The 12,491-nt window shown below is 38.2% G+C and overlaps 1 pseudogene; it reads left to right on the forward strand.

The window, feature by feature from the left end:
* Positions 1-6,519: 6,519 nt before the first annotated feature.
* On the forward strand, positions 6,520-7,440 carry LOC129560320 (olfactory receptor 4C16-like; annotated as a pseudogene).
* Positions 7,441-12,491: the final 5,051 nt, after the last annotated feature.

Genomic DNA, 12,491 nt, shown 5'->3' on the forward strand with positions numbered 1-12,491 from the left:
ACCTATCAATTAATGTTCCCTGGAACCAGAGATCTCTGGTGTTCTCAGGATTTGGCCTTAAGCCTCTGCCTCTGGTTTTCAGTCTTATTCTTGCAGTAGGCTCAAGACTTCTCCATCTGTCTTTCCCAAGTCAGTTCCTTCTGTTAAAGCTCTTCTGTTTGCTGGTATCTTCAGTGTCTAATACCCGTCCTGACACCAGGGGGCGGTGGTGGACAATTTTTTCAGCTCACCTGTTCAGTCCTGCTGTTGGGAGGGAGGAACCATGGTAACAAATATCCCTGACATCTGTGGGGAGTGCTTGCAGTGTCTCGGCTGCACTGGGATTGCTCCTGCTTTCCCTTTTATGCTGCTCAGGCTCTAGGTTGCTCTGCCAGGAGCTGTCCGCGGTCAGCGCTGGGTTGCATGCACTTCCCAGGTCTGAGCAGCTCAGGTTCAGGTACTTGGTACTCTACAAAGACGTAGACTTGGTTGGGCCTGCGTTTTGTGCCTTCCCTGGTCCGAGCAGCTCAGGTGACCAGGTGTTGGGTGAGCACAGTCGCTGTGACTTATCGCCTCCCCAGTCCCTGTAACTCAGTTTTCTGGGTGTACAACTGGTGCACCTTCTCATGTAGATATCGACCGGCCCGAACCCAAGAAATCTTGGTTAGGAAGGAAGCCTGCCTGTAGCTTGCTATGGGAAGCCTCTCTGGGGCCGCGGTTGCCCTTCCGGCTCTGGCCGCCGTCCCCTGCCTGTCTTGCGAGGGATGGGGGATGGGTCACCCACAGCCAGCTCACTCTGCTCAGTCCTTTGTTCTGTGAGTGGAGCTGGGGGAGTCTTAGGTTGGGGCTTTTCACCTTTTCACAGGCTTTTCACCTTTCTGTGGGGTCGCTATCCCACAGTCTGTTTAGCTATCTCCCGTTAGCACCCTCAGATTGCCCTCGGGGTGTTCAGGCCTGATCCTTTCTCCAAGCTCTGCTGCCCCGCGCCTCCCTGCAAAGCCCCTGCATGCTAGTTGCGGGTGCAGGCGTCTGCACCGCTTCTCTGCTGGGAGTTTCCTCTGGGCAATTAGTTTGTGAGTTTTAATTATTTATTTCTTTTTTCTCCCGGTTATGTGGGCCTCTGAGGTTCCAAGTCTTGCCACAGGCTCGCTAGTGAGCATTTCCAGGTGTTTGAAAATGTCTCTCTCTTTCTCTCTCTTTTTTTTTAAGGCCTCCCTTCCCGGAACAGAGCTCCGTCCCTCCCTCTTTTGTCTCTCTTTTTATCTTTTATACTATTTCCTACCTCCTTTCAAAGACAATGGGCTGCTTTTCTGGGTACCTGATGTCCTCTGCCAGCATTCAGAAGTTGTTTTGTGGGATTTACTCAGTGTTCAAATGTTCTTTTGCTTATTTTGTGTGGGAGAAATTGGTGGCAGCGTCCTGTACCTCCGCCATCTCCCTAAGCCCTAGTTTATTTATTTTAAATTGGAGGCTAATTACTTTATAATATTGTATTGGTTTTGCCATACATTGACATGAATCCACCCCAGGTGTACATGTGTTCCCCATCTTGAACCCCCCAAGATGGAAAAAATAACCCTGTATACAAGACAGCAAAAGAGACACAGATGTATAGAACAGTCTTTTGGATTCTGTGCGAGAGGGTGAGGGTGGGATGATTTGGGAGAATGGCATTGAAACATGTATATTATCATATGTGAAACAAATCGCCAGTCCAGGTTCTATGCATGATACAGGATGCTCATGGCTGGTGAGTGCAGCACTTTCACAGCATTATCTTTCAAGATTTGAAATAGATCAACTGGAATTCTATCACCTCTACTAGCTTTGTTCGTAGTGATGCTTTCTAAGGCCCACTTGACTTCACATTCCAGGATGTCTGGCTCTAGGTGAGTGATCACCTAGATTATCTGTGTCATGAAGATATTTTTTGTAACGTTTTCCTGTGTATTCTTGCCACCTCTTCTTAATATCTTCTGCTTCTGTTAGGTCCCTACCATTTCTGTCCTTTATCGAGCCCATCTTTGCATGAAATATTCCCTTGGTAGCTCTAATTTTCTTGAAGAGATCTCTAGTCTTTCCCACTCTATTGTTTTCCTCTATTTCTTTGCATTGATCACTGAGGAAGGCTTTCTTTTCTCTCCTTGCTTTTATTTGGAACTCTGCATTCAAATGGGTATATCTTTCCTCTTCTCCTTCGCTTTTGGCTTCTCTTCTTTTCACAGCTATTTGTAAGGTCTCCTCTGATAGCCATTTTGCTTTTCTGCATTTCTTTCTCTTGGGGATGATCTTGCTCCCTGTCTCCTGTACAATGTCACGAACTTCCGTCCATAGTTCATCAGGCACTCTGTCTATCACATCTAGTCCCTTAAATCTATTTGTTACTTCCACTGAATAATTGTTAGAGATTTGATTTAGGCCATACCTGAAAGGTCTAGTGATTTTCCCTATTTTCTTCAATTTAAGTCTGCATTTGGCAATAAGGAGTTCATGATCTGAGCCACAGTCAGTTGTTGGTCTTGTTTTTGCTGACTGTATAGAGCTGCTTCTTCTTTGGCTGTAAAGAATATAATCAATCTGATTTCAGTGATGTCCATGTGTAGAGTCTTTTCTTGTGTTTTTGGAAGAGGTTGTTTTCTATGACCAGTGCATTCTCTTGGCATAACTCAGTTAGCATTTGCCCTGCTTCATTCTGTAATCCAAGGCCAAATTTGCCTGTTACTCCAGGTGTTTCTTTACTTCCTACTTTTGCATTCCAGTCCCCTATGATGAAAAGGACATCTATTTTTGGTGTTAGTTCTAAAAGATTTTTTAGGTCTTTATAGAACCATTCAACTTCAGCTTCTTAAGCATGAACACCCACCCAATTGAATATCGCAGAATTGTGAAAGTCTTGTTGGATAATTTTGCTAATTAATTTGCAGCAAGAAACTGAAGTGGAACAAATGAAATGAATAAAGAGATATTGTCTGTTTAGTTCAGTTCAGTTCAGTCGCTCAGTTGTGTCTGACTCTTTGTGACCCCATGAATCACAGCACGCCAGGCCTCCCTGTCCATCACTAGCTCCCGGAGTTCACTCAAATTCATGTCCATCGAGTCGGTGATGCCATCCAGCCATCTCATTCTCTGTCATCCCCTTCTCCTCCTGGGGAATTCCTCATTCAGTATCCTATCATTTTGCCTTTTGATACTGTTCATGGAGTTCTCAAGGCAAGTATACTAAAGTTTTTTTGCCATTCCCTTCTCCAGTGGACCACATTCTGTCAGGCCTCTCCACCATGACCCGTCTGTCTTGGGTGGCCCCACGTGGAATGGCTTAGTTTCATTGAATTAGACAGGGCTGTGGTCCATATGATCAGATCAACTAGTTTCCCCACGTCGGTAGGTGCCCAATATGCAACTGGAGATCAGTGGAGAAATAATTCTAGAACGAATGAAGTGATGGAGCCGGCGTGTCTCGTATCTAGCTCCCAGCTCAACATACTCTCTCTTTATTACTGTTTTGAGAAATTTAACTATTCTATAATTGTCTAAACTTGTTTGAAAATTTAAAGATACCTTTGAGAATCTGACTTCTGGGAAAAGTCGACATATGGTCATACAGAGAGACGTATAGAAAAGTATCCATTGATGTTAGAAGGATAGGAAGAATATCAAGGCTGTCCTTGCGTTCTTGAAGGGCCATGGGTTCATGTAAAATGTGTAGAAAAATCACAATGGTCATCTTAGGCATGCCAAAGTCCTAAAATATTACATGGACAAGTGGTGCTGTTGTGAGTACAACATGTTGTGGAGATGATTAAATTATTTAAAATTTATCTCATTTTGTTTTTTCAAACATATAAACTGGGAGCACACTTACCTGTTCACCGTACAATACATACTATACAGATGGCCACAGTAACTTACTAATGTGAATGTGTCTTTAATCAGAATAGTACTAAAACAATCAGATGATTATTACAAGAAGTAACTAACAAGGTTGAGCTTAAAAATACTTATTAAGCATGTACATTGTAGAAGTCATTGGGTTTGAATCTGGGGAGAGCAAAATCCTGAAGACTTCAAAGATTCTCCTTCTATGAAAGAAGCTAAAGGAAGCTCACATAGTTTTGATTTTAATCCTAGTATGTGATAGCATAAGAAAAGCTATAAAAGAAGCTTTAAAGAACTGGAGAATTTCCTTTATCCCAAAGCAATCGCTGATGACTTTTATAAGAGATTACTTTTTTAAATTAGTGTTTTTAATTGAAGGATATGTGCTTCACAGAATCGTGTTGTTTTCTGTCAAACCTCAGCCAGAGTCAGCTATAGGTACCCTTAGCAGTTGGGTCCTGAGTTTCAAGACAGAGTAACCAGAAATAAAATTACAGTTAAGGAGGGAAGGAGACTACTGAATACACTGTTGATTGAATATTTGATAAAAATTCACAATTATTTGCAAGTTAATCATGCATATTTATGGGCTTCCCTAGTGGCTCAGATGGTAAAGAATCTGCCTGTAAGGCAGGGCACCTGGGTTTGATCATTAGGTTGGAAAGATCCTCCAGAGAAGGGTATGGCAACTCACTCCAGTATTCTTGACTGGAAACTTCCATGGACAGAGGCATCAGTCCATGGACTTGAAAAGAGTCAGACATGACTGAGTGACTAACATACACACATGTACTTATAATGTTAAAAAGCACATGTATTTATGATTCTTAATTTATCTTACAAGTATATGTCCTACTGTATAAATAAGGTTGTTCTAGAAATGGACAATTTAAAGAGATTGATAACATACAAAACAAAACCCATATACTCAAAAGAGTGGCCACAATCACATACCATATTTTCAAGTACAACTACTTCATGATGGATCACTCATTAAAATGCATATGGAAAGAATGAGTTTATTGCACTGATTGAAACATCAAGACTTACTTCCCTGACAATTTACAATCTTTGCCAACAATTACATGATCTAAATAGATTATTTTCTAAAATCAGAAATATTAAATAACTTTGACAATTTCCCAGCAGGAGATTTTGATTTGCAGGAAGATAGTACATGATTCAACTACTTTGAGGGGAAGAAAATTTATTGAGGAGCAGAAAAATAACAGATAAGAATCATTGTCTATTTGGTTTATCAGTTTGTGCTTTGGTGGCTCACAGGTTTCAAGATGATGCACTGAAGATTTGGGTAGGACTGAGGATGGATACAGTTGGGTAAGTTTTCCAAATTATATTTAAATTTGTCACATTCAGTTTATATTTTTACTTGCAAATGGTGCTCTTTTCAACATCATATTGACAATAAAAACCTAGAGGAAAGATTTTGTTCTATGAAGTGAAGTCAATGATAATATTTCTTTTCACACATGAAAAATGCTAACTCTTCATTGAAGGAAATGATGTTTCAAAGTTGAATAATGATTGATTTTGCAAAGACCTAAAACAATTTGAATACAGGCAGTTACTGACTATCCACTGTTCCTCTTGACTACAATTATATGTTCCTCTCTCTTCTGAATATATGTTCTATAACAGTAATGTGGAGATTCCGGGTACCCAGATAAAACAAATTCTACTGGGGATTACAAACATGATTAGGCCCGGAAAGGACTATCTGTTGACATCTCTTCAAATGACCTCAGTTCTAAAATGCTTAAGCAAAGCATTTGAAGTTTAAACATATAAACTATTGAGTGAATACCCAAAGTAATTTACGTGTAAACTCTGGAACTTTGCATTTTTTGAAGGGTGTTTTCAGAAATGGATAAAAAAACTGGAAATGAAAACATTTGCGATATTATCAACCAATGAAGAACGTTCACTTCTCCCCATTGAGGTTCACTTCTCTCCGTTAGTGTATGTCAAATAATGAATATCATAAAGTTGTTTCCAAGTAAGGACATTATATTTAAAGATTATAAGTGCTTTATCTTCCTCTTTTTAAGCTGTCACATATAGAATATATTGCACAATGGAGAGGATCATATTATAGACTAATAAAAATAAACATTTATATAAGCAAATATAACAAACAGTGATATATATATATATATAATTGATATGTGGAGACATTTTTAGGGGATGAGACTGGGCCGTTATTTTAACATTTATGTTATGAACTTCCAAAGGCAGTAAAATATATCCAAAATGCCAACTATCCAAACATGCTTCCTCCCCCTTGATTAAATGAACATGAAAAGTAATTAAGCTAATATAATGGAGCTGTATTTCTTAATATTCATTAGGCAAAATTAATGAGAATCATGTAAAATACACAAATGGTTGTATTTGAAGAGTGCTATAGAAAAGTTTACTTTTCACAATCTTACAAGGGACTCATAATGATCCCATGAAGTTGTCATTACAAATTAAGTGTTGAGGTGCCTTGTTAAGAAACCACAACTAAAATGTCCATGATGAAGAATATTTATCTCACTTAAAATATTCTTAAAAATCACACATCACACCATGAATTAATTCTTTTCTATGTTTCGCAGATAAACCATTTAACACTCATCCCTTCTCTGCATTGATATGATCATGCAGCTGGATAATAATGTGACTGAGTTTATTCTGCTTGGGTTGACACAAGATCCTGTTAGGAAGAAAATAGTGTTTACCACTTTCTTGATTTTCTATTTGGGGACATCGTTGGCGAACTTTCTGATTATTACTACCATCAAGACCAGCAGGGCACTTAGGATTCTGATGTATTTCTTCCTTTTCCATTTATCTTTATCTGATACCTGCTTCTCTACATGCATAGCCCCTAGGATGATTGCTGATGCCCTTTTGAAGAAGACCACTATCTCTTTCAGTGAGTGCATGATTCAAGTCTTTGCATCCGCTTCTTTGGCTGCCTGGAGATCTTCATCCTTGTCTTCATTGTTGCTGACTGCTATGTGGCCATCTGTAAGCCCCTGCACTACATGAGCCATCGAGTCTGTGGTGTGCTCATGTCCCTGGCCTGGTTGGGGTCCTGTGTGCATTCATCAGCTCAGATTTTTCTAGCCTTAAGTCTGCCTTTCTGTGGTCCCAGTGAAACTGACCACTACTTCTGTGACTTGCAGCTTTTGTTACAACTTGCCTGTACAGACACTTATGCGACCAACCTACTCTTGGTGTCCAAAGGTGGGGCCATCAGTACAGTGAATTTTGTTATGCTGAGGTTCTCCTATGCTACCATCTTGCATTCTCTGAGAAACAAGTGCTGAGTGGAGGAAAAAAGCGTTATCCACCTTCATCTCCCACATCATTGTGGTCATCTTGTTCTTTGGTCCTTGCATATTTATATACACTAGCCCTGCAACCACCTTCTCCATGGATATGATGATAGCTGTGTTTCACACACTTGGAACACCTTTGATCAACCCTCTGATTTATACACTGAGAAATGCAAAAGTGAAAAATTCCATGAGGATATTATGGAGCAAGAAGTTGGTCTCAGATGACAAAAGATGAATGGAAGTTTCAAAGTTTTCTTCATAGTTTGGATTGATCTAAAAGAAGCTCATAGACAATAATATCCTCTTATTGTGGAGTTAATATAATCCTAACTCAGAGTGTGAAGATTACTTCCTTTAGTAAAAGGGGCAATGTGACCACATATGAGAGTTAGTATTGAGTCAAATATCTGTAGAACCGAAAGCATGATCATGGTCTTAGTTATTCACTGCTGCCTCTGCCTCTCTTGTCTGTGTAACATCGCTGTAGTTTTGATCTGCTGTTTTCCTCCCTTGCACTGACTTCTGGATTTCTCTGTTTAACATTACACTATATGCTTTTATCTATAGCCTGACATATTTTTGTCTCAAAGAGTTTATTTCTTAGATACTGTGATCAAATGTTTGATCATGGACCTCCAACTTGGTTGTTCTTACTGACCTCAACATAAATCACCAGGTTCAAATAATAATAGTATATATATATTATAAAGACAAAATATTTAATCTAGGAAACCTCTTTTCTTTTTCTTGGGTTACAGTTCAATTTTTTTTTTCTGTATATTTGCATAATTGTTCTAGAAAAGTGACAGAACATTATGAGAAAATTCACCCTTTTGTAATATTTTTTCCTTAGGGAGGTTCTGACTGTTGGGGTTGGCCTCATGTTAACATTCTGTCTGTAAAAAAGAAAAAAAAAAAAACTTTTTGCTATTAAAATGATTCCTTATTTTGAGGGACCTATTAAGTTTTCTCTTGAATCATATGAATTATAATAATGTTTAAATATTACTTTATTATGATTATAGCATAGAAGCTGTAAATTAAGGAAGATACATTTAAGTGAGCTTTAAAGAAATGTGTACATATAGTCAATGGTAGGGAATGTATTAATAAGAGTTAATTGAATAAAAAACATTATAACCCAGAAGAGGGTATTCAGGTTTTGAAACATAGTTATACCACATATATGAATTGTTTTAGTGAGTTTTAAGACAATATAGAAAGGAGAGTAGCTTAAGAAAGACAGAGATATTTGGATGAAAATTAAATGTATCCGATGGAGATGGATATCATCTTTCACCATTCATTATCACTTACGTCTCTAATTACATGGTCATTAAGAAATTTTCTGATTTGTCTGATTTATTATTTGTATTTTTATCCATATAGAAAATTCAATAAGAGCATTTTTGTTTATTTGGAACTTATATTTCTATTTACAAGCTAATAATTTTATTATGAGTACTAAATTTGTTTTGCTTTCATTGAAACCAGAAGTTTATATTTTTTCTTTACCTTGAGAAAAAGATAAGTGTGGAAATGGGAACTTGTGAATTCTAGAATGAGCTGTAATACCTTTCTATACACATCTTTTTTTTTTTTTTTTAGATTCTGAGAATTTCAAGGCTAATCCTTCACAGTTTTTTTAAATCATATCTGTTACAGTAAATAAGTCATCTGTACTATGACATTCTATTCCCTTTGGATTTCTTGATACATAATTATGTGAAACAAAACTAATAAATATATATTTTAAAAAAAATAGACATTTCTGTTAAACATGCTGAGTTACCCTTAAAAGTATATTCCCTTAATCATAAAATTATGTGTCAAAGCACATGACAGAAAGACCCAGATAGGAAATACCAGTTGGTAAAAGATTTTCACGTGTTTTTTGAAACATAGATGTGAGTGGTAGGTAACTAAGTAATTTAGCAGAGTAGAAGTTACAATCATCCGAGAAAAGAGATAAGTAAGACCACCAAGTTCCACAAAAAGTAGACATGAAACATACATTGAATTACATAAAGATTTCCCCAGGTTACTTTCTGCTAGTCAGGTGACACTTCCTCTATTCCATCCCACCAAAGATTGGAGGTTTATTATTTTTAAAAAATGAACAAAAGTGTTCCTGATATCACTGTGGAGAGCAGTGATAAAATGCACAACAGCATGTATACAGAGATTAAGTGAAAATCTACATAGTGAAATGTGAGACTCTTTCTTCTCAGGAATCCCAGGATGTCAGCAGTCAGTATACTTCATGAGCTCACCATTTCTGGGACTAGGCACAAAGCCCAACTGAAAGAGTGAAACTGTCTGTTTGTTTTGTTTGGGGTTTTTTGGTGAGGGAAGAAAATATAAGATCTGTATTATATAGTCTAATTACCTTAAAATAATTATACCTCCAAATATGTACTCATTGCCTATAACATGTGTAGATTCCAAATGATTTTTTGTTGTTGTTAACTTCCTTTGCTTTAAACATAAATAGTTTTTGCTTTTAGGTAAGATGGCAAGACTGATGAATGGGAAGATAGAGCAACAGAGACCTGCCTTCAGATGGAAGAGGGGGATTGGGTTGCTGGTCACACACTGGGCCTAGCAACTTCTCTATTTTCCTCAATAATTTAGCTCTGATCCTACACCTATAACACTCATGCTCTGTAAATTACTAGACCATTTTCTTACAACTTTCTAAGGTTCAGTTCAGTTCAGTCGCTCAGTCGTGTCCGACTCTCCGCGACCCCACGAATCACAGCACGCCAGGCCTCCCTGTCCATCACCAATTCCCGGAGTACACTCAAACTCATGTCCACAGAGTCGGTGATGCCATCCAGCCATCTCATTCTCTGTCGTCCCCTTCTCCTCCCGCCCCCAACCTTTCCCAGCATCAGAGTCTTTTCCAGTGAGTCAACTCGTCGCATGAGGTGGCCAAAGTATTGCAGTTTCAGCTTTAGCATCAGTCCTTCCAATGAACACCCAGGATCGACCTCCCTTAGAACGGACTGGTTGGATCTCCTTGCAGTCCAAGGGACTCTCAAGAGTCTTCTCCAACACCACAGTTCAAAAGCATCAATTCTTCGGCGATCAGCTTTCTTCACAGTCCAACACTCACATCCATACATGACCATGGGAAAAATCATAGCATTGACTAGACGGACCTTGGTTGGCAAAGTAATGTCTCTGCTTTTTAATATGCTATCTAGGTTGGTCATAACTTTCCTTCCAAGGAGTAAGCGTCTTTCTAAGTTTAGTGGTCATCTATTAATAACTAATTATTCACCTAAAACTATATAAAGATCCTCATATTATTATTCCTGCCAAGGAAACAAACATTGTATTTTTGCCTATCATTTATGCTATTCAAAACAGATTTTCCAGTGAATGTTCATTTCCCATGTGCTGTTTAACATGAAAGAATGCTAAGCAGAGTTTAGTTGTTTTATTTCTTGCATATTAAAATTGCATTTATCAAGACTAGAAAGTGATTAACAGTTCAGGGTTCTGGGAATCCAGATTCCTGCCATAACTGCCATTCTCTGAGTTTGTCTGTGATTCCTTTTTAAAAATCTAATAATTTACTTTTTTAAAAAAATTTTCTATTGCCTCCATATTGTCTGTTTACTCAAAATGTCTGCTTTCACATGGCTCTGGGTTGTCAAGGTAGCGATTCTTTCTCCATGTATCTTACAATATTCTCCCTATTTCTCGGGTGTCTGTGGCTTCCCTGGTGGCTCAGACGGTAAAGCATCTGTCTGCAATGCAGGACAATGGGGTTCGATCCCCGGATTGGGGAGATCCCCTGGAGAAGGAAATGGCAGCCCACTCCAGTATTCTTGCCTGGAAAATCCCATGTACAGAGGAGCCTGGTAGGCACCTTCCATGGGGTCGCAAAGAGTCGGACACGATTGAATGACTTCACTCCACTTCACTCCGGTGTATCCAATACCCTATTCAGAATTCCAGACAGGAAATCTGAGTAAACTTGCATTTGAATAGACTAAACTCAAGTCATTGGTCAAATCATGCAGTAACTCCCCAAGAAGGTGTTTTCTCTGGTACAATCTGCTATGAATGATATAGAAGTGTTGGTGGGGAAGATAATGGGGTGAAAAAATATATATCTAAGGCAATTTATCAAGTTTATTTAGTATGGACCATTATGCATCATGCTGGGAAAATGAGAAAAACATTATAGTAACTAATCAATAATTTACCTGGATATTTTAAGTAAATGTGATTTTTTTCCCCTAACTTTATTGAGAGACTATTGACATATGACATATGTAAGTTTTGTGTTGATTTGATTCAAGTATACATTGGAAAATGAGTAGCACAGTAAATTTACTTAATGCATTCACACCAAATACTATTATGGGTATGTATGAGTGTGTGCTCATATGTGGTGATAATATATAAGATCTACTCTCTTGATAACATTCCAACATATAATCAGTTCAGTTCAGTCACTTAGCCGTGTCCAAGTCTTTGCAACCACATATACTGCAGCACAACAGGCTTCTCTGTCCATCACCAAATTCATATCAATCTAGTCAGTGATGCTATCCAACATATAATACATTATTGCTAATTACAGTCACTATTCTACACATTAGATCACCCAAACATTTATTTTTTTTCTTTGATTAATATTGCCCTTTTTCTCCTACTTCCTGGCCCCTGAAACCACCATTCTAGTATTTCTATAAATTTAGTTGTTACAAATTCTGCATGTGAGAACACACAGTTTGTCTTTTTCTGTCGGACTTATTTTACTTAGCATAATGCCCTCAGGTTCCAGCCACATTGTTGTGGAAGGTAGGGATTCCTTCTCTTATATTGCTTAAGAGTATTCCACTGCATATGCACATCACATTATATTTTTCCATGAGTCTTTTGATGTACACTTAGGTTCTATCCATATTTGGTTATTGTGGATAACACCACATTAAACATGGCGGTAAAATATCTTTTTAAGACTTTTTTTCCCCTTGGATACATATCCGGATGTAGAATTGGTAAATCATATGGTAGTTCTCTTTTTAATTCTTTGAGGAAACTTCATACTTTTTCCATAGTGGCTACATTGATTTACATTCCCACCAATAGTGCACAAGTGTCCCCTTTTCTCCACATCCTCAAACAAATCCTTGTTTCTTATAACCCTTCCTCTAGGAAGACTTGCACAGTTTTAGGACTTTTAAATTTGAGTAAGTGTGATGGGCTAATGGAGAACTGACTAGTCTGCACAAAGAGGGAGCACCAGCACTTCAGGTTTCCCCT

Source organism: Moschus berezovskii, chromosome 16 (genome assembly GCF_049115385.1).
Source record: "Moschus berezovskii isolate FMDL1 chromosome 16, NW_MosBer_1.0, whole genome shotgun sequence".
NCBI classification, from domain to species: Eukaryota; Metazoa; Chordata; class Mammalia; order Artiodactyla; family Moschidae; genus Moschus; species Moschus berezovskii.